General features: G+C 41.7%; 1 long non-coding RNA gene across 2 annotated transcripts in view; it reads right to left on the reverse strand.

The window, feature by feature from the left end:
* LOC112533395 overlaps positions 1 to 23,048 on the reverse strand; it is a 43,138-nt gene extending 20,090 nt beyond the window's left edge. For both annotated transcript variants that reach the window (XR_005842153.2, XR_005842152.2), the window contains exons 1-3: positions 7,882 to 23,048; positions 6,498 to 6,919; positions 773 to 3,299 (exon numbers count right to left, since the gene is read on the reverse strand). This is a non-coding gene — a long non-coding RNA (uncharacterized LOC112533395). The remainder of the gene's footprint in view (positions 1 to 772; positions 3,300 to 6,497; positions 6,920 to 7,881) is intronic.
* Between the last annotated feature and the right edge of the window lie 242 nt (positions 23,049 to 23,290).

A 23,290-nucleotide genomic window follows, 5' to 3' on the forward strand; every position in this document is an offset into this window, starting at 1 on the left:
ATCCAAGAAACAGTGGGGCATTACATGTTTTAACAGACTAAATATCCCATTCTTCAGGCAAGTCACCAGAAAGAGGAGGAGGGGAAGCACAGACCTGCCTTGGCCACAGCAACAGTATCAGAGGATCTCAGAGCATGTGACAGAGGACACCCTTTTTGATTTATCAGTTCACAATCCCTGTTCTGAGTTTTCCAGAAGTCAGAGAGACATGTATGGGATGACCAAGTCTCAAGCTGCACTAGAGGAGGTTTGAACTGGGTTTTAGGAAGAGCTTCTTCTCAGAGAGGGTGGTCAAGCATTGGAATGTACTGCCCAGGGAAGCAGTGGAATCTGAATCCCTGAAGGTATTTAAGGGATGTGTGGATGTGGCACTCAAGGACATGATTTAATGATGGGACTCAGCAGGTCAGGTTGATGGTTGGACTTCATGACCTTGAAGGTATTTTCCAACCTAATTCTATGATTCTAGGACAGGGAGTGGGGATTACGGTCAGTCTGTAACGCTTCATCTCTGCTGCTCCTTCACGGCAACTCCATCCCATCCACATGGGGTCCCTTCCATGGAATGCCATCTTTCCCAGACTGATCCCATGTGGGCTTGCTGCAGGCTGCAGCTCTCCAAGCACTGCCTCAACATACCCCAGGGCCCACCCTTCAGGCACTGTCCCCCATGGGTCCCCATGAGCAGCAGCTCCACCAGCCCTTCTGCCCCACTGTGGGCTCCTCCCGATGGGCTGCAGCTCTGGCCCAGGCTGCTCCTGCAGGGGCTCACCATGTGCTGTGGCTCCTCCAGGCCTCATCCACTGCTGCACCATAGACTCCTCCATGGCTGCACATGGAGATCTGCTCCATGTGGTATCCGTGGGCTGCGGGGGGATGGCCTGCTCCTCCATGGGCTTCTCCTGAGCTTGAGGGAGCTTCTGCTACATGCCTGGAGCACCTCCTGGGCTCATGCAGGTGAGGTGGTGGCACACACCATGCAAACTTGAAGGTGGTGATGGAGCAATAGGGATCATAGTGCACTTTATGTTCACAGAGGTCAGTATCTGTGGCAGGAGTGCTCCTGACATGCTTACTGGTCAATAAATAGTGTGAAGGGCAAAGCTATCATTCTGCAAAAATAAGATTCTTAAAAGGCATAGATCATACTTGCAACTTGCTAATATACATACAGCACATTGAGTATATGAGGTTTCCTAACAGAATTTAGTGATATGATCTTATTGATGTCCACATGTTACTATAACTCATATATGTGAATCTATAGGAGATAAAAGCATACAGTCACTTACCAGTGACAGACACTTGGATTCAAGAGCATCTCAACAGTTCTCTGCATTTAAATCTCAAGGCTGCAATCCACAGTAAGGTTCTAAAATACTGAACAACTTTATTATTCTTCAGTTTTCTTCATTAGTGGGAAAACACAAGTTCTTTCATGTAGAGTTACTGATAACAAAGCTGGCTGGTGGAGAATGCCCTGCTGAATTCACAGTGGGGCTTGCAGAATTGGATTGTATAGCAACAAATGCCAACTGCTTAATGTCTCGCTGAATTATAGATTTTGGAAGACTGTTTAATAAGAAGGAAAGCAGTTAAGATGGTTTCCACTGAAGTTTACATGTGTATAAAAAGCATGGGGTTGGCACTGATAACATATCTCAGGAGGATTAAATTATTGTTTCACACTCCTTATAAATTTGAGCCCTTACTGATACATGCATTACCCTCTCTTATACTATGTAAAAGATATCATTAATATACAAAACATCTGGCAGCTCACCTTTTAAAAGACCTGACTTTTTTTTTTTTCCATAGGCAAATGATTTTTTTCCTCCCACTTTCATGATTTTTTTCTGTGCAGGTGTTATCATATTTTCAAAAGAGGAATGACCGTGGTGGACTCCTTCGCTTTGTACTTCTGTTGTTTGTCTGATTATGTGTTTACCATTACAATTCAATTAATTTGAATTAGACCACAACATGAAGCTTTCAGCAGTTCTGCGTAGATGAAACATGAGGAGATCCTACCTCGTTCAGGATCTCATCCATCACTGGGATGGGAGTCACCTTCTACCACAGTAGGCATGCTCAGCATGATGCACCCTTAATGCCATGGTGTTCCTCTGGATTTATTCAGCATTGCCTTCTGATGGTTTCTGCTCTCAGTGGCTGAAAACATACACCAATTTTACACAGACTCCTGCCGTTTCCATCCACTCAGGATTAAAGCAAACTGTCTGCAAGATTAAGCTCTACAGAAAAGAACAAGTGAAATAAATGAGAGGGCAACCAGCGTCCTGCTAATTATTGTGCTTGTCTATGCGCACGAAGTCTCTGTGGGTGCATGTGTGCGTGTACATGCCTTCTTATTAGCAGCAAGGCTGCTACAAGTACTCTGCTACCAGTAAAGTCATCCAAGATTTCTCTGCTTCATAATTTGGCTACACTTTAACCTGTGGGGCTGAAGTCTTCTAATCAGATTTTCCTGCAGGCTAAATACTTAGGGAAATAAGCAGACTGTTCTGTTTGTTTGGTTTTTTTGTTCCCCCTCAAAACAACCTTAAGGAACAATGTATACCCTGGCTCCATCTTCTGGAAAAGTTAACAGATCATTTGCTAATTCTCTGAAAATCAACCCAAATTTACCCACACTGTAAGCTTTCCTGAGATCTGGTTAGCAGGACTGGAAGCAGAGTCCCCACTCTCAGTGGCACATGGGACGAAGCCACCCACTGCAACTGGAGGCAGGGGTGGGGAGGAGGGCAGCCAGAAGTCCATGGACCGTGTGCTGCAGAAGGGACAAGCAAGAGAGCTTGCATCTCTCTATGGTGCACTTGCCAGCATTAGGATGGAGCTCAGGGCTCCAGAGCCTCCCCCATCAGCAAATAGATGTGACAGCCGCTGGTGAGTCTTTGTTAGCATTAGGCCACATGAAGGCTATTGCTAACGCTATCAGCTTTCCACAAGGGTAATTACAGAGATCTTTGGTGTCTGAAATTAGTGGAACCTCTGCACTTTAATCTTCCTGTGTCTTTTTGTTCCACCTGAAAAATGAAGATAACAATGTCCCCTCATCTCAAAGAGGAAAAACAGAACTCAGCGCTATTCACAATCCACTTGAAAACAATAGCAGTGACTGCCACCAAAAAGCTGCTGATGAAATTAATAATTATGTATCCAGAGCACAGCTTGAATGGAGTGCAGTACCCGAGACATGGGGCCACGTGCTGAACGATGAAGATAAAACAGAATATTGAAAAGCTGCCCAGCAAGTGATCCTAATCCATCCCAGGCACCTGTGGATAAAAAAAACATAGCCATACAATCAAGTACTCATCATAATGCAAAAAAAAAAAACCAAAAACAACAGAACAGAACCATACTAAATGTGCAAAGGCAAGCTTGATTCTGTCATTTCCTAAGTTCTCATAGCTTCATTTTGTAAACAACTGTAACCCTTAAAAAGGTGACTTAGTGCATGATGTATGTATAGTTTATGTTGTGTGTACAAGTCGGGGTACATATGCACACTCACTTCCCTGACTTGGCTTCCATCTCACTCTGGGAAAAAAAACAACCAAACAAACAAACAGAAACCACCATTGCCTACTGTTTATTTCTACCACAAAGAAAGAAACATGGAGAAAAAGATGTAGTGGGCACTACTCAACTAGTGATCTCCTGTGCTTTAAACAAAGCAAGGGATTAACAAGAGTGCCTATTTGTATGTTCAGCCTATTTCCAAAGCCAGTTATTACGTGCCTGGGCATACACTTACCAACTTTATTATCATTGCAATCTCAAAATCTTGATCACACATTAAATTGGTGCAACTGTCATGCATATCCTTGGGCATGTAGTTGCTTCTGCCAGTAATTTCAGAGTTCAGCACTATATTTATTTTCAGTACATTGAAGACCAGTGGGACAACCACTTTCAGCTACAGAGACAGTTTATCCTGTTCAGCTGAAGCCATCCCAATAGATGTTTGCAACCCTCCTAAAAATTCCTCAAATTTGGATGCATGTTTTAGCTGCTTACAAAATCAGCCTGGGGGAAATTCAGCTCTTCCCTGGGTTTTGCTGCAGATTATCACCTGTATCAGGAAACACCCCGCTACTGAAGCTATGCTAGCAGTAACACAAAAGAGAACAGCAGTCTTCAGGACGAGGCCAGGTGTGCCTACATGGATCCCAAAATAATCAGGCTCACCACAAAAATTAGCAAAGAGTTTGCTATTCGATTGCAGGCATTGCTGCGTTTCACAAGCTAAAGAGGTGAGATTTATTCTTCATCTAACTCCATTTCTGTCAAGGAATACTGGTCAAAGTGCTGCCAAATATCTCCTTACTAACTATCCCAAATACATGGGAAAACCCTAGCTCAGCTGACCACAGTGTATTTGTGGAAGAGGACACCATATAAACACACCTGTTGAAAGTGAGAAAATACCACGGCAACACAATTGTTTCCTTACCATATGTCCCCAACTAGCTTCATTAGTGAAAATGGACCAAAATAAAAATTGAAAGTAATTACTTTAAACGTTTTAACGATTTGGGATTAATAAGCAATTTGGACAAGTTAATTGGAGACAGTAAGTTAAATGCAGTTTAATCCTATTGAATCAAGTCAGATCTTTTGGTCATGAGGAATTCCCAAAGCAGAAGTGACACAGTGGTGCTGTACTTCTAGTGAAAATTACAGCCTGGGTAGGTTTCTCCACAGTTTCCCAGTGAAACTGTTGACCATCCTATAAGCCAAATATGTTTGCATTAAATCCTAAAGCCACCTTCATTACTGGAAAAAGAAGAAATCCTTCTTTTGAACAGGAATTAAAGCTCACCTTATAAACACCAGAAAGGATTTATTACCTACGCAAATTCCTCCTATGCTGAACTTCTCAATGACCTTTCTGTCAATACTAATGAAATCAGCCCATCTTTCTAGCTTTGAACAGTGACTTTAAATTCCTAATCGAGTCCTGATAGCCGTGTACCATGCCTGACCACTCAAAGCTCCCATCTCTAATGAGTTTAGGCTGTGTCAGACTTTGAAAAAGGGTACTGTAAGTACCTCTGAACTTGATGAAGGCAATGAAGTTGAAAAAAAGAAAGAAATTAATCTACTTACTTTATCTGCCTGAAACAATGCTTTCTATTCCTAATATGAATGTCACAGATATTTCAACGGTAAAATATATGCAACTCATTGCAAGCTTCCTTATCAGAAAGCTAATGCTGTGGATTAATGAATGGAGCAATTTTAACACCTGCATAATGGAAGTGGGCAGTGAGAACACCTACAAATCAAGAATATTTCCTTAAGCGGACTTCTTCTGATTAAGGTAGATATTACACTAGTTTCTGGCTTCTCTCACTGTTCCTAAGTATAAATCTAATGTGAAGGTATCTGATTTTCAGTTATTTTGCTCTATAATTGATATTCCCTTTAATGGAAGATTAATATGTCAGAAGAAAATGGAAAGACTCTATTGACGATGTGGGTTGTTTGAAATAAAATGCTTTTTCTGAGTTGCCAAACTCCTTATTCCATATATCGCTAGTGCAAAAACATGTATAATGTGAATTAGAGGTTTATATTCACATCCTGACTTCTAACTGTTACCATTTAAAAGGACCATGAGGTTCCTGTAGGTACAACTCATTCTTCTTCTACCTGTGCATTTAGCAGTTTATTCATCTTGGGGAGAGTTTATTTGTTATTTTGTAGGCAGGAGTGCACTGGAACGTTGCAGGTTGCTATTCTGAGTGGAGTTTGATTTCCTGCTGTCTCTCTTCATCACCTCTCTCCTTTTGTACATTTCCCTGCCATTCTCCTCCTTGTATCTCTGAACAGTGGGCATGCTTTTTATTCTAAAAATTACTCCTACTGGGAGCTCACTTAACAGGATTGAACATCTGTGATTTTGCTCTTCAGCAGGTCTTTCCGCTTTTGAAGAAAGAGTTCAGGGCTAGCCACTGTGCCCTGGTCATTTGCTCCCCTCCAAAATGAACATCATTTACACTTCTTTTTCACGCTGTCTCCTTCTCTCATCAGTTTTGAGATTTTCTGGTGTTTCTCATAGGCCAAACACACAGACATTTGTTTTGTGTTTTAATTCAGGCTGTCCACCCAAGCAGCTCCCCATTCATGGCAGATGTGTGCAGGGCCCAGCAGCCAGCAGCACCAGAATGTCACACTAGCAGTCCTGCGGAAAGCTTTTCCATGCTCAGAACTCCCATGGTAAAACAATGATGTAACCAGTTTTAAGTTTTCTCACTAAAGCACCTAGGCACAACCACTGTGATGGCACCTCTTTCCAGATACTGCATTGCCACCCTGCTACACAACTGGACTTTGATGCCCTGAAAACACACCTACTTCTGCTTTTAATAAGCAGTATTGCTTCTCAAATGAATTTTGTGGTCATTTCTCATTGAATTATATTGGCAGTAACAGTTGGGAAAACTGCTATTACTTTGTCTACTTACTGGGCTACCAATCAGCGTCATCCTGGCGGTAACCACAGCCTGGTAAAGCACCATAGTCCTCTATGAATAACTTTTATTTGGATTTTTTGGTCCTTCCTTCATGGGGTTGGTAAGGTCCAGCACCCTCCGCAGCCAATGCTTTCATAGTCCACAATTAGAAGGAGTGAAGTGCTGGATGTACTGCATCTCTTGGAAGAAGTATCAAATCTTTGGAGCAGAGATAGTATCCTTTTACCTCACGTTTTATTTATTGTGTGACAGTGCAATTTCCATACAGGCATTGTGGTGTTCCTTAAAATGCAGAAATGTGAGTTTCCTTTCAGACCTGTCAGAGTGAGGAACATCCTCCAGGGAAGTAGAAGTCTCTCAGGGAGCACCATGATTAGGCAGGTATCTCAGACTCTGAACGGTATGGCCAAATCCTGCATAGGAATAAAGAATTGCAGAAGCACTGTGCCAAGTGGAAAGCTTTAATTCTCTTAAATATCCTCCTGCTGTGCCTGTGCATTTCCCTTCTTTATCAAGCCTTTCTCAAAATCAGCAAGGCGAAATAAAATTAGAATGTGGAAGTTAACTGAAAGATGATGGATAACAGAAGAAATCTCAAATAATAGGTTGTCCCTTTTCATCTTCGTGGAATAATGTGTTCCCTGTTACACCCTTTTGGTGAAAGTGAGGGATTATTATTGCCCTCATTTCCACAGCCACAGCGAGGCAGGAGTCTGGAGGTGTCTGAGCCATGCTTAAAGTAATGTCCTATATGGGAAGAGAGTTGTCAGCTGCATTATTGAGTATCGCACAGGACAGAGGAAAGAAATAAACTGTGAAGTATGAATTACATCTTACCTGTCATCTCTGGGCCATGTATGCAGGCAGTTCTTTAGCTTGTCAATTGCTTTCAGAAAGGTCAAAATTAGGCTGGATATTTCCACCTCCCTTTGCAATAATACTGCAAATTTCAGTGTGATTTAAGGGGCTCTAGCCTGCTCTCTGCTGGTTTAGGTTGCAAACTCACAGTATTTTGACTTGTATCTGTCAATTACATCGTGAATAACATCGGTGTAGGGGCAATATTGTTGAAACTCATGTATGACACCTTCTACTGGAAAGTCTGGGGCCTACAGACCTCGTCATCAGGCATTTACATTACCTAGGGGAAAGTAACTACAAAAGAAGAGCACAAGTAGCATTAGGGACAAGGTGAGAAGAAAAGCCTCTATTCTTCATTGCATTCTCAGCTGCTGGCTTTCAGCAGCACCCACACTCAGGGATCACTCCTTGAGGCGCCGTGGCATGCAGGAGCAAGAGAGATGTCTGAACATACACTCTTCAGAGGAACAGCAAGGAGCGGTTTGGGACTGCAAACATAATGGGCTTAACTCACCTTTGCAACACCCGCACAACTTCCTTGGGTCTCAACAGGTTGCACAAGTGCGAAAGGAAGCCAAGTACTTTGCTCATTGGCACTGAAATCTGCTGCTCTGTAGTAGATGATGATTAGACAACGTATAAAGCATACTTTAAAAGAGAGGGATTTTTGAAAGTCAGGCTAGAGGTTACTACAAATAAGAGTGGTACTAATATGCAACATGGAAAGAGAAGCCAATGATGTGATAAAAGAAGATAGGCATACAGTAGAAAGTTGACTCCCAGAATAGTGCTACAGAAGGAGGTTAAGAATCCTTTACTGCACAAAGTTACAAAGGATAAGGGAAAAGCAGCTTAACGTACTTCAAGTCAAAGCTAAAGATGGTGTTCACGATTACAAATGATATCACTTCTCAATGAATATAAAATTTAGTAGAGATTTTTAATAGGCCTACTCTGGAGCATTCTGCTCAAATAAGCACAGAAAAATCAAGTCGTTCTGGGCTTTTTTCAGAGCTGCTCCTATCATTGTGCAGAAGAGTGCCCCTTGTCCTTCCTCAGCTTGTTATTGTCTGTAGTTGGCCACTGCCATTTACAAAGCAGAACATTTCTCTTAAGTGTATTTTGTTCCAAGAGTACCTTGAACCTAAAAGAAACGGAGGCCTATAGAAAGCTAATGGAAGTTTCAGGTGCTCAGCACCTGTGAAGAGAAGGCTCTGTTTTTCTAGTTTCTCTCAACTTCCCTTTAAACTATTTTTAATAAAAACATTATGTGGAATTGTTCGCTCTAATATGTATTTCATGTGCACGTACAGAGCCCTGGTTCAGACGTGGTTCTCATCTTGATTCTGACATTTGTGATACAGTCTTTTATTTCTGCTTCAGAAAGCAGAGGCAAAAGTGAGACTTTCTGCAACCACACACACAAAAAAAACAGGAATGTTAGAATCTGTAAGTCAGATTCAAAATAGACATTCACCTGATGCCTGTTTTCCTGGATTTATGCTGAAATATGGGGGAGAGTGCCAATGCACTTGTTAAATGCATAAAACCTGTGAGGCTGTCTGTCACGTGGGAATCAGTCTGCAAGCCTGGAGCAAGGATACCCATAACTGTGCCGTAAAGATGCTTGCAATCTGCAGCAGAGTATTTTATTTGCCATCAATCCTACAAAAAGTCTTTTATAACACTCGTGTCAGCAAATTCCAGGCCCCAGGAGGTGCCACTTTTTTGAAAGCATCAGAGAACTCAGACGGGATTTGTGGTGTGCTTGTCAAGTACATTCAGTAGGAAACCTCCTTGGTTTAATGAAGTTGGAGGTGACAGAGGACATCTCAATTTTGCCTGGGTTGGAGATACTAATTGTTTCTCAAGGTGAACCGGACTTCTGCACTGATTGATGCTCAGTTCATTTTCATTTTCAGTGACTCCTGCTGCCTATTACTTTTGTCTCAACAATAGCTAAGCCCTTTGGTCAACCCTTTCCTGCTCCAGTGCTCTACCATGAACAAGTGCCTAACACACCTCCCATCTGACACAGACAGCCTGGGAAAGGCACCAGAGCAGCTGTCTCAACTAGCAGAGAGCTGATCCACAACCTGCACACTAGGATGCTGTCAGTATTTACCAGCTGGGCTGCATTCCATAAACTGCAATGCCACCATGTACCTACACCACCTCTGAGAGCTAGCGTGCTTACACCTGATGAGCATACACTCCTCGGTGTGTTACATCCCTCTGCATGTCCAGCTATGGAAATAGCCCAGTTTCTGCTGCTTCATATTTCCAGATTGACCATGCCTTCTGAGATGCTCCACTACAGCAGAATGCTCTCAGAGAGTCACCGTGCAATAGCCAGAAAGTCGTTACCAGAGCTGTTTACTGGCACAATATTTTTTGGTGCAGAAGGCAGTTTTTTGCCTTTTCTCTGTCCAGTACTGGAAGCTGCATTCCTATGAACAAGCAGGGATTGTCCTCTAGCCTGAGGCCACTAGCACAGCACTGCTTTCATCCATACGGCTGAGCTTGGTTGGAGCATGGGGCTGGATCTGGTCTGCAGCTGCACTGGTCCTCAGCCTGTGCTAGACCTCAGGCCGTGCCTGACACCACGGGATGCCAACAGGCACAGGCCAAAGCCACGTCAAGGACCCTTCCCAGCAGCTTCCAGTATGGATGGTCCAGGTCAACACGCAGGCCCATGCTCTAGCTTCCTACACTAGCGTAGACAAAGCCATATCTGTCACACTGTGAACCTTCTGGTTCTGTGGGTTGTGCATGAGAAGAGCTTGAAAATCAGAGACCTCCATTTTGGAGGCATCCTACCTGATCTCAAAACAAATTGAAGTTGAAAAACACAGCTTACCATTTGTATTCAGAAGACCTGTATCTCTTTTAAGATAATTCCTTTTTCCTTTCTAGATATATCATTCTGAGGTCAATAGTACCTAATTCAACTAAATTGTGTCATAAAATGCCTCTTATGACAATTTGTAGCTATGATGCTATTATCTTAATTTTGCCTCTGATGAGCCTCCTTCACTGATCAAGGTTTTGATCAGTTGTATCTGTCCCCAAAAAGAGAAAAAAAGAAAAAGAAAACAAGGGCCATGCCTTGATGAAGCTTTTCTCACTGTTTGTTCCCTATTGGTGCCTGCTCACTGGAGCTCTGTCAGTGATACGTGAAGCAAAGGATTCTGCTTGTCAGCCTGCTGCATAGATCCACTGCAAATAAACACATCAGATGCAGAGCTGAGCTAATGGAACGCTTGCTTCTGGATGCTCATTTCTGTGCCGGGTTCATGTTGTGCCCCTGCATGTACCATCTGGAAAGGGGAAAGAAAGAACTGTACGAAAATAGGAATAGCTGGTTTAGGTTTAAGTTTTCCTTTTGTGCTGTGAAATGCAGGGAAGGAAAATGAAAAGGTGTCATTTGCTGTGACCACTGAATAGGAAAAGCGCTGCGAATGGCAGCAGGTCTGCTTCTCACCCATGAATCCAGCCCTTCATTTGTCTGCAGGAAAAGCTCCGCACACCTTCCCACCCAACTGCAGCATTGCTCCTCGAGATAAACAATAGCTGATATCACTGAGGAGGGTTGTCATGAAAGCTATGTCAGTAATGAGGGGGATTTTCAGCTGGCATTCCCCAGGATTTGTGAAGCATTTGCTGCCCATAAGTGTGCCGATAAGCTGCTCGCTGATTAGAATATTCTACTCGCCGTGAAATCAAGCTTCTGTTTCTCTCACATGTCTCCTCTGTGTCTCAAAAATACCACTCACGCATCAACAGCTTATCACAGGAAGCTATATGAATTCAGAACATGATTCCCTTGCAAGATCATTCAGGTTAGGTGTCAGCAGAGACTGGAAAACAAGGCGCTAGCAAGAGGTGAACGTAACAAGCACATCTCATAATCTCCCAGTGTTACAGCCCTCATTCTCTCCTTCCTGTGCTTTTTGCATATTTGTTGCCCTCACTATCCCAGTGTTTGCTTTTGACTGTGGGCTCCTCAGGGCAAGTGTGTCTGTGTCAGTAACACTCCACCCACTAATGGTTCTGCACAGGCAGTAATGAGCGAGGCCATGACAAGCAGCTGCAAATACAAATAATAGCAGCCCCGGTGCTCTGCTCGGTGCCTAGATGCTTAAAAGAGGAAATGAATCACCTGACTGCTCATCTGAATAATCACACGGGGACCTGTATGTTTAACAAGTGTAACACAGATCCTCCAGCAGTCACGCAGGAGGCTCTGCCATCCTGATGCTGCCTAATGACAAAAGAGCTGTGGATGACTGAAGGGATGGCTCCCAAGCAGGGATCTGCCATGCCTACAACAACTATCTCCCCTTGGGTTCCCTTGGACACCGTGCTAGATGCTGCCACCTCCTGAAAACCACAGTGCTCTCACAACAGGTGTGGGAAGGCCAAGGAGAAAAGGGAGTGCAATACAACTCCCACCCACCTCCCCCCTTGGCACTCGATAACATACCTTTCCATTGCAGAACTAAAAAGTTGCAGGCACTGAAGCCTTTTTCTCAGGGGTAAAAGCTGAAGCTGCTTGACGCTGTAGGGCTTTCCTTCCTTTTTTAAAAGCTCTTTTAAAATTGGTAGAATTTTGCTTCAGAGTATGAAGCCATCAAATCCTCACTGAGTGAGGGGCAGTGTCCAGCAAGTGAGCTTTCTCATGTTGTCTTAACAGCAACTGTCTTCTTGCACAGCTCTAGTTATGATATGTCGAAAACACTCATTTTAACCACATATATGTTTAAACACTGAATTTGCCACACGTGTGTATAGAAAAACAGACTGGCACAACCAGATACCTATGGTTCCAATTCATCTTCTGTATTTTATATTTTTTAACATAATGTATGGCATTTTGGATAAACCCTAACGCTCCGAAGCTCCTACAGTGAGGATTTACTTCCTCCTTTATGTTTGAGGGCTCACACGTCCCAACTCAGGTATGTGGAATAGGCATGAGGTTATGCTGTGACTCAGACAATCCCTGCTTGTCTTTTTCTTCAAGCAGACAGATCTTGGGTCAGATCTGGAAGCAGTGAAGGAGGATTTCCAGCAGAGGCAGCCACCACACAGCACCAATAGGGAGCAAACTCCCTTCTCTGAGCAGCCTTTGTGCAGAGGTCTGGTGATGGAGTTGCCCTTCCTCCCTCCTGTAGCCTTGAGTAGATAGGAAGGACTACACAGCAAACAGATGCTGAAATTTCTTCAGCATTTGCTTCTCCCCAAGACTTCTCAGACCACAATTTCCATAGTCCACAACATGAACTTTTACTATATAAAATATTAAGTATCTGTCTCATCTCTATGTGTATGCACATTAAAGCACTTGTGCAGGAGAAACTATTAACAGCATCTCAAAACCATTTTTAAATTCTTAGTTCTATTTCTGAAACACTTTTAAATAGATTCTGTTTTGGTGTCATAAAGATAAAAATCTTTGAAAATGTTTGTTCTGAGAAATTTTTGAGCAATTTAGCTACAGATTCATATGCTTATTAGTGGATTTATTAATGGCAAGCACTTGTAATAGCAACTGAGGTATCATGAGCAACATCAACGTAGCCTAAAGCAATTTAGTTCAGACTGATAGAGGGGAAGAAGTCCTCTCCGGCTTATCTTTTGATTTCTTTTGTGGGAATAAAACTAAAAGGCCTTGAGCCAACACATTTAACATGCTCAGACTGCCAGCTACCCCTTTTCTCAAAGCTTTTCTTTCACCCACTCTGTGGCCACGAGTTTCAGCTGTTCTCTCTGCACTGCTCTTACCCTGCCTGAGGTCTGGGAACTTCTGCCAGGAGAGGGAATGGGCTGAGTATAAATGAGATTCCTGCCACCAAGTTCTCCCTGGTAATAAGATTAAGGTTATCTTTGCATTAATTAAGCACCTGAAAGCTGCAGCTCTTGCTCTCTTTTTTTCTCGACCAGTGTCTGATTCTGGCTCTTTCTCTCCCAGCCCTGTTCAGTGCCATCTCAGAAATGAGTGCAGCTGGGACCCCTAAAGCAGGGGCTGTGCTTTCCTGCAGTGTACTGCAGTGGGGTCCCCAGAAATGCTTTTTCTACCAACACAAGCACTCTATTTTAGGATCCAGCTGGGATGCTGCAGTTGCTCACCTCTACCAGGAAGGATCAGCACATTGTATTAAAGCCCCCATGCTGCCCCAACCACAGGCCCTTTGCGCAGTATCTGGAGCTGCATTTGGGCTAATTTGGGGTAAATTCTGCTTTGCACAAAATTATCAAATTCTTGTTGGAAATGAGAGAGGGTAAAGGGGCACTTGTTGCTCTCTTTGCCTAAATTAGCTCTCCTTTGAAAACAGGAAAAATGTAGTCTGAGGATCCAATTAGTGTTGAAGTATTTTACAACCAGTAACAAAAAAAAAGCTTGAGTGCAAGCTGTCCGGATCTCAGTAGACTGTGTGGAGCTTTCACAGAGCAAGGCAGACTTAACAGCCCACCTTCAGAAAGGAAAAACCTTCCCTGAGCACTCAACTCTGGTGGAAGGACAGCATTCAGGAAGGTGCACTATTTGTTAGTGCTTGCTGCTGCCTACCTTCGTCTTCTCACAGCAAAGTTCTTGGACACCACCCTAAGGCAAGCACTTCTATACACGTGCTGTGCAGTGAGTTTAACACAGATGTTGCAGATGCTACAAGGTGCCTGGGAGTGAGGCAACACAGTGCTTGCACCTCTTTTGGCACCAGAGTACTTCCTATCACGTTTTGAATGCTTGTTAACATTAGGTCCATTTTCACGGTTTCCCCAACCTTGCTAAATACTAGATGACATTTTTATTCTTCATTTTTCCCTGTTTGAGAAGATAATAATTTCTAGACCCACGTGACCACCAGTATATATTGTTAGATTAATATTCATGCATTCATCGGGACAGTTATCTGAGCTCTGAAACATTTCCATACACACAGCAATCATTTCTAAAATGATTTTTGCTTGAATCTCGTTGAATCAAAATTACTTAGTTACAGAAAAATGGATAACGTTTCAGAAAATGTAATCGCAACCGCAAAACAATTTACAAAAAATTAGAACTGGGCTTATTTTTCACAATGACTCCATCACTTTACCTCTTGTTTTGTGAATTGTTGGCAAACAATATAGAGGTTTTTTTCACCTCTATGTAATTCCCTGCTAGAATTTACTTGTCATATAATTTAAGAGTATATTCTTGATTTATAGTTTTTTTGAGAGAAATTTACAGCAGCATTCAACATTCTTTGTTGAGCTGTGTTGGTTAATATTGATTGATAACGCACATCAGATGATAGTTTTCTGTTCCCTGATTAGATGACACGCTTATAGTAAAAGTTTTTCAGTGCCAATTCTAATGCTTTTTAATTCCAAAATTAGTTTCAATGAGAATTCTCTTGCAATCATTCAAAATGTCACCTGTTTCACCTGTCACTTTTGCTAGCTAGTATGTATCATATTCAAGCAAGGAAAATAAAAATGGAGCAAATGCGTCCAGAATAAATGAATTCTAATGGAATTTGCTGAAATTTTCACCTCCACTTAAATAAATAAATAAATAAATAAATAAATAAATAAATAAAATGCTGGTTTGCATGTTTGGATGACCAGAAGGCAATTTTCACCAGATCACAGAATGGTTAAGGTTGGAAGGAACCTCTGGAGGTCATTGGGTCCAATCTCTGAAATTTATGTTTTGTTAAATAAATGGTGTCTTTAGAAAGAGATTATGTGGAGACAGCTTGGAGAACTTGCAGTCCCATCATGCAGCCTAGCACCCTGACTGCACTAAGTCCTCAATAGCTGTTGTACTTCAAGCTGGGATGGGAGCATCCAAGCTGCTGGGGTGGTAGGGCTGCAGAAGGCAACACTGCTCTGAACCAAGGTATCTCCCCCTTTTCCATCAAGGCTGTTACAGTCCCCATCCACATAGGACATAGGACGGGACCAGAATTGCAGTCATGCAAGGTCAAGTGACATAGTCTTTGTTACACAAACATGAGTACCATTTCTCCTCAGGGCTGGGGATGACTCTGCCTAAGTTCAGATGATGGACTTTAACAGCTAATGATGTTGGGCTGAGAGTGGGGCATCAAAAAACAAAGCGTGGGAGGAAAACAGTGTGTTGAAAGGGCAGTCGTCTGTTGCTCAGGCAAGCAGCTAAGAAGAGGAAGATAAAAGACTGCTGGAGGTTAACATGTAGGCAGATATTTCACATTATTTGTATAGCTGAGCCATTGATTTGCTGCTGCTGTTAGTTTTTTCCCCTAAATTAAAGTCCTCCTCATGTTAAGATGGTTTTTGTTTCAAACACAAGCTCATTTGCAAATGAATTTTCAAACACAAGTTGCAAATCATTTGCAAAGGGGAAAAAGTAGTTTCTCCAAGAACACCAAAGGAGGTTATCTTTTTCACCCAGTGTCAGAATCTGGATGTCAGGCTGAAGGCAATTGCTAACTTTGTGAGAGCAGCCCTAAACTGCTGCTGCCTGCATTACCCTTGTCATTCAGCCAGGGTCATCCTCTTAGTGGATGGACCTCAGCACCGGATCATTCCAAAAAGTAGGAAAAAGTGCCAATATCCAAGGACATTCATATGCTGTGCTAGAAGCCATATGCTGTGGTTGTCTCCATGCAACAGTCCACTGCCCCTTTACAGTCCTTTGTGCTCAAGAAATCTGTTGTCATGGGCTTTCTTCCTCAGTCATCATGAACTCTGCCAAAGTTGTCCTTATTGATGACTCCAGGCCATGGCTTTTTGCCCATCTAGCAAACTTCTTAAACAGCTCCTGATTTGCAAGCATATTTTTTGACTTGCATCCACCCTCCGGTCAGATTCTCTTAATATTCCTTAATGATGAGAAATTCAATTCTGCGAAGCTCCAAATATTAATATTCCTTGTTAGGACTGTCCTTTGTTCATAATGAATGTAACCAGACCATATAAGCCACAGGCAATCAACAACTCATAGTCCTGGAATTAATCTATCATTATCTGTTGGAATGATGCTCCCATCACAGAGCTGTCAAGTGGAATCTCCTTCTGTGCATAAGAAAAAAAAATATTTTCAATCACTTAAACTCATAGTTTTCTACTAGTTGTGTGAGATCTTCAAAACTTTAGTTCCCCATAATAATGCAGTTTTCACTCTACAATGCAGACAGATGTTTTTTTCATCCCACCTTCCAGTGTGATTCAGTGTTTTGTAACAGACATCATCTCTTTATTCCTCCTTCCTTATTCCCCAACATTGCTCTGGAGGTTACAGTTAGCATACTTTCCCACTCGTGCAGCCACAGATCACTTTAGAGGAGGTAGGATCAGAGAGAGTACCATCCCCCCAACTCAGTCCTTCTTATGAGAGCTGTAACCTGAGACTTAAAAATTCACGTGAATCATCCTGTTAACTCTCATCAGTTACATCAGCCCTCCTTTCATCAGTGAGAATTTCCAATTCCTTTTGCACAAAACTATCCCGCTAGTATTAATGCATGAACTATTCAATTTCTTCTCTTCCCAGTCAGCCTCAGCACTGTTCAATACAAACATGACTTCCTGGAACTGAACTATATTTTCCTTGCTAGTATCCTTCTCCTTTATCTTTCACACCCTGCTACTTGCTTCCCTGATTAGACTAAACCTTTCTTTCTATATTCTCTTGTCCAATGGGAGAGTACAATAGCACTGCAGCCCCGAGGCATGAGAGATAGCTGCTATGAGAGAGCAGCATACAGCTTGAAAGCTTGCAAGGATGCATTGCCCATGTCCCCACTTGCAGTTTCAGGAGGTTACAGAACAGCAAAGAGAATATTCTGTTTGATAACACAGCAAAAAGCTAATAGCTGAACTCTCCTGCCGGGGCTAAAAGTTGTGATGGTATACGTGGTATGCTGGACTATTCCACTGAAAGTAAAGCTGTAAGAGCATAGTGTGGTTATCTGCATCCTCGGGAGAGGATGTCGACCCAGAAATCTGCTTCCTCCTTTTGGTTGGCAGTGAATGGGAGGAAAGGTCACGTCTTGCATTCAGCTGCAGCAGTTCATCCACAGTGCCCCAGGACCCCGAGTCCTGCTCTGTAGTCCCGAGCTGTCTGGAGCTTCCCCTGAGGCCACCAACACAGTCTCTCTGTGCTCTACTTCCAGTCTTTGTAGTTTCTGCTCAGGAGTCTGTGGAGGAAATTAATGCCATTCCTAACACAGTACTGCCCAGGGCTAAGCAGCCTATTGCAATATAAGGCAAAAATATCCATTTGCAAATATACATTGAACTATAAACTACTTGTGGTTAGAGGGGTCCCCCGAGAAACTGTGGAAAGCGTGTAATGCCTTACATCCTACACAAGCAGGCAGCAGGGGAGCTTGTAGCAAGCCCCAAGGCAGCTGTGTAGAGAAGGATCAGGGAGTAATCACGAGAAGTGAAGGATGGTGGGACAGATATGAGGGGCAATGCATGGGATTCAGTTCACCATCCCTCTTCTGGGAGACAAGGGTGTTCCCTTCCTCACCTTCTTGCCAACTCTGCTGCTCCTTGTGCAAAAGAGGGCAGAAAGGCTGCCTCCTCAGGAGAGGGCAGATCCCTAAGATGAGTGACATTTAGGCTGGACAGCACAAACAACAAGAATAAACCTGGGAGATGACAACTTGGTGTCTCCACACATAGTTTCTGCACTGGTGGGGCAAACAGTGTCTGTTGGCTTCTTAGAGACTTAAGTCCTTCTCAGGTACCCAGAAAATGATGGAGATTCATGGGTAGACTTTTGTGCCTTCGAACAGGCAATTCTTCAAAGCGATGCCCATGTTTCTCTGTTTCCTTGGTTGATACTCTATAGATAAGATCAAGACACAGCTAATGCCTAAGGGACAGTATTACTTGAGCTGCAGGCATCTCAGACTTTGGGATTCAATCTAACTCTCTGTATTCACAGAAGCTTCCTTGAACCATTCAATGCTATTTTAAATTTTAGTTTAAATGTTTATTTTAGACTTGCATTGAAAATATTTCAGCACGTGGGAATGAAAAATAAAACCCACTCAGTTCCCCTGTCCTGTCTGTGAATTAGCTTTTCCACAGTGGGATTTTCAAGAACCTTACTCCCCTTTTCTCTTATGTCACTTGACTGAAGCAGCTCCCCAGCTTCACATTTACATTTTTCACTTAATTACATAGAGCTCCATTTACCTTTAATTAGCTTTACAGAAATACAGGAGTCTTCTCTGAATGGATATAAGTAACAGTACCTAGTATCCCCTCCAAAATATCCAAGAGAAACGAGCAGAGATTTCAGATGAGATAAACCATGGATGTGAGGCCATGATGGATGAACACACTACAGCCAGTGGTACAGGAATTTTCAGCCCACCTTCAAATGGTTTTGTATGCTGTAATGAATTTAGTTTCTGACATTCTGGGTGAAGAGAACCTGCTTATCATGGAAAGAAAATATCTTCATTTGGTGCTTGTGTCAATAGTTCTTGAAAGATTCCCAGTGAAGCATATGAAGGCCCCAGTCTTCCTTTCAGGCAGCTTTCAGCTGTTGTTTTCTGTGGACTCTGATTAAGACCAGCAGAAAGTATTCCAGCAGTTAATGTTTCCTGAGCTTTCTGAATGGATGAAAGTGTGGCCTTGTACCAACAAAGACTGACAGTTGGGACTCCTGGGCTCTGCCATTTTCCTGATAGCAGTGAAACATGGAGATGAACAGAAAATCAACACTACACTTAATTTTTACATCTGTCAACAAGCATGGATCTGTTGTTCCGAGTGATTCTGTAGTTGGTCACTCTCCCTTTATGGGCATCAGATAATGGCAATAAGAAGACACTTCTGAGGACACATGAATTAGCACATACTCATCTTCCTGCAAAGCAATGTATCATGACTTCTGCTGGGGATGTTAAATTCTGCCCCACATCCTCATGAGATGCAGTAGCTCTCAGGGTGGTCCATAAAAGCATTTGGATGTTAGATCACTTTCGAAGTCGGCTGTTCACAGGTTACCCTCAGACTTAACTGTGCAGCTATTTGTTACTGCCTTGCCACAGACAGCTTTAAATAAATAAATAAATAAATAAATAAATAAATAAATAAAATGTGCAACAAAGCACACACATATCCTTGAGTACTTGCGAAATAAATACAGAAAATATCTGACATTTTCATGGTAATTGGATATATATGAATACCATTCCATAATAAAATGACTGCTGTTGGCTAAAAACATGGATTTTTTCCATAGTATTATCCTTGTATTTGATAATTCATTTTAAGAGATAAATATGTCAAGTGAATTTGGATATGTTGGAAATTTGCATTTGAGCACCATCCTACATAAAGATTCTTCCAAAGCCCTTGAATATAAATGAATCTAAGTTATTTCCATAACACGTTGAACCATTATGCCAATGAGTGAAAAACTCCTCCTAATGCTGCCAATTTATGTTCCAGATTGTGTAACAGGAGAGTAATCATACTGCAAAAGTTTCCAAAATATGAATACTCACATATGCAGTGCTGTATGTTAGCCTAATTTAAAACGAACGTTACTTATTCTTCTGCAGATAAAGCTGCTCCTCACTGTAAATATTTCTGCACCGATGGAGAATTTCTGTTATGCACTTTATGATCAGCCATATGAGTCAGAGCAGAGCCTTTTCCTGATTTTTCTCATCCAAACGAATAATTCTATCAGGCTCAGTAGTAAATATTCTGATATTTTTTTCCCAGAAATTATCTGTGATGCCTGCAGTATGTTCCATGATATAATGAGCAATAACATTGTCACTAAAAGCAACTTATCAATAATGCTTCAGTAATGCAGAGTCACATTTATTACAATTTTGTGATACACTCCTATCTATTAATTTAAACTCGTAAAGCCATTTAAAATACATCTCTATCTGGAATCATCTGCATTCTGAATTATTAGTTTTCTGAAAAACAAGGTGAAACCAAATTTGTTTTATAGCTTCTGAGGCTATTCTAAGTCAGAACTTCAGCTTTGTTAAATCAGCTTAGTTTGCTTGTAGGTCCCAGGGATGAAGAGAATATAGGGAACTTTGTTTACGTCTGCAAGCACCAGGCCAGATATACTATCTTGTCCTGCAACCTCAGCTTTACTATATAGTTTAAGAAGCCAGGATTAGGACTTTGTGAGTGTTAGGAGACTTGGGGAAATGACAACTTTCTAAACGTTTATTGATTAGTTCACTTTAACCTTCCTTCCTGCAGATTCTCTTTAAGTTCTCGATAAATTTCTTCTCTCGGTTAAATCTGGTTCTCTGCTGAGACATCATTTCTCTTTGGAGATTTATTTCACCTACTTTGTTGTTCATTCACTTTATTACACTGTTTTCTAGGTTGTTGTTGGTTTTTTTTTTTCTATTAACATAAGGTCTGTCACTACAAATCCATCTTCACTGACTCATTCCTGAGGCAAATGACACATCGTATGCTCTGGAAAGTCATCCAAGGAGGACACCAGAAGCCATTCCAAACTTAACACTTGAACATGATGTGATAAAATCTTCCACTGAGTGGCTAAGGGAATGGATACTTCCATTTCTGGGGATCTGGTAGCACAGTCCCATTTGCTACAGTTAGCAAAAGAGGTGAAGTTACTAACTTTTTAAATAAATACTGCTGGTATCCTAAGAGGACTTCTTGGGAAAAGCAAGGAGGGTGAGAGGCTGAGAGCTAAGAAATCCAGCAAAAATTCTCCAACACAGCTTTTCTGTACCAGTTTTTGAGGCAGCTACCTATCAGGCCACTTCTTGTCTCTTGCTTCTGGGTGTTGAGTCACCTGTCTCCGCAATGCTGCCCTCACTGCTTGACCAAGAGTTCACTCTTCACTACATGTGGGAAGCTCTGTTCATTGTCTCACTGGACAGAAATGAAACTCCTTTTGATTACTCTTATCATTGCATTTTAATGATGAATGTCTTCTAAAAAGACAGTTACTATCAGATGGAACAAGGGTGGTCAGACTTTTCTGAAGAAAATCAGAGCAAAATCGTGACACCCAAAGTAGGCACCATCTATCACTGCTTCCAGCAGGCTCTCAGAAAGGAAACCAAAAATGGACTTGGTTCTGCAAAAGGATTTTTCAGCCAGCATCATGCATTCATCCCCAGGCTAAATCATCATCATCAAAAAAAAAATACCTATTCCATGCTAAAAATGCCTTAAATATGAACTAAAAATCTCAACAAATATTTGGTTTTCCTAAACTTTAGTATATCTGAAAGGAGTAGATAGCAATTCTGATGGATGCAGGGAAAAAGTGAAAACAGAGAACAGTGAAATCAGAATACAGAAGTGAATTAAAATCCTGACTACCTGAAAAACTCAACTATATAGCACTCCAAGGTCTGATTTGTTAAGTCAAACTATCTAGATTAAGAGAAAAGGAATAGGAGTAAGATTTATATTCAAGAACAGCATGAAGAACATATTTGTTTAGGGTACCACTCTACATATTTCCTGCAATTCAGCAATTTGTAAGTTACAAAATTTGCACTGATTCTCTGACCTGCAATATAACTATAAAGCTACCTTTGAGATCTGTCTGCTCTCCTTGAGCTAATCTGCTGGTTTAACTCCTGAAGTTTGTTGCGGAACATGATATTTATTGCACAATAAACACCACACAGAGGGTTTCTTCATAAAGCTCTGTCTCAAAAATAAAATAATGACATTTTAAATGCCAAGGATTATCAACAGGTGAAAAATAATAAGTTAAGATATTACTCTGTTGATATTTCTTTAATGCCTTTAATCCAGCAATGAAAACTCAGGACAGATGTGTATGGCTCAGTAAAAAAGAAGAAATCTAATTCTCTAGTAAAAAAAGAAAAAAGAAAAAGAAAAAAGAAAAGTCAGTCCTTTCCACATACCACTTTTCTTGAACAATGTTTAATATCTATTTACTAGATGTGCACAGAAATCTTCCAGAACATGGAGAAAAAAAATGTTCTTAATTCTAACCGTATTGAATGAGAGTTGTGAGGAATGATAACAGAGAGCTTGCACTCAAGATCTGTGGACTGATGTCTTAACTGAGACAGAGAAGAGAATTGGAATTAGCCAAAGGCCTTCTGAACACCTGGCCAAATCAACCATCAAAGCTTTGGAGACTTGTCAATTCCTATTTAAATATGACCAAGACCTGTAATGAAAATACATAGAAAAAGGAAAGAAACAAAGACACCACAATTAATGCTAAGCAACGTCACAACTAGTAATCAGAGAAGATTCATTAGAATCTGACTAAACTTGGAGAACACATTAACTTTTCACATTAAGCATTATTAAGTCCAGTCAGACATAGAGCTCACTCCCGTTACAGTTGTGGTGTGGAGAAGCCCTCAGAGCCTCACACTTCACTCATTCCCATCCCGGACAGGATGGATTTCAGACTGCCAGACTGCTGAGTTTCACCAAAATTGGTGGCAAAGCTCTCACTCACTTTTGCAAGACCAGAATTTCAGGCCTGGGATCTGTCTTATCAGCATTTATGCACAATATACACACATCCACCTGCACAGACGGCTGTGCTGACTGTAAAGTTTTGCAGCAGATCAGAACATTACTGGACCGCCGGCAAAATCCTTGGGTTTCTAAGGCAGCAAAAACAAAATATTCTGAAACTTTTGATTTGCTGAAGCTAAGACATGCCTCACTTCCTGGTTAAATTTTAAACTGGGAAACTTGAAGAGCAACAGTATAGCCTGCATAAGAGCCCAGGGCAAGGTTCATCATGATTAGGGTGAGTTCTTCTGCCCTGCAACAATTTCCAGCATCAGTCATAGCGCTGACTTCAGAGATGAGCTCCATTAGCATGCATTCCATCTGCACACGTTTTATTTGCAGAAGTAATGTGGAAGCAGAAAATGCATAGGTTCTCTGCTTGGGGAAAGAAG

The sequence above is a fragment of the Gallus gallus genome, chromosome 1, assembly GCF_016699485.2.
Source record: "Gallus gallus isolate bGalGal1 chromosome 1, bGalGal1.mat.broiler.GRCg7b, whole genome shotgun sequence".
NCBI classification, from domain to species: Eukaryota; Metazoa; Chordata; class Aves; order Galliformes; family Phasianidae; genus Gallus; species Gallus gallus.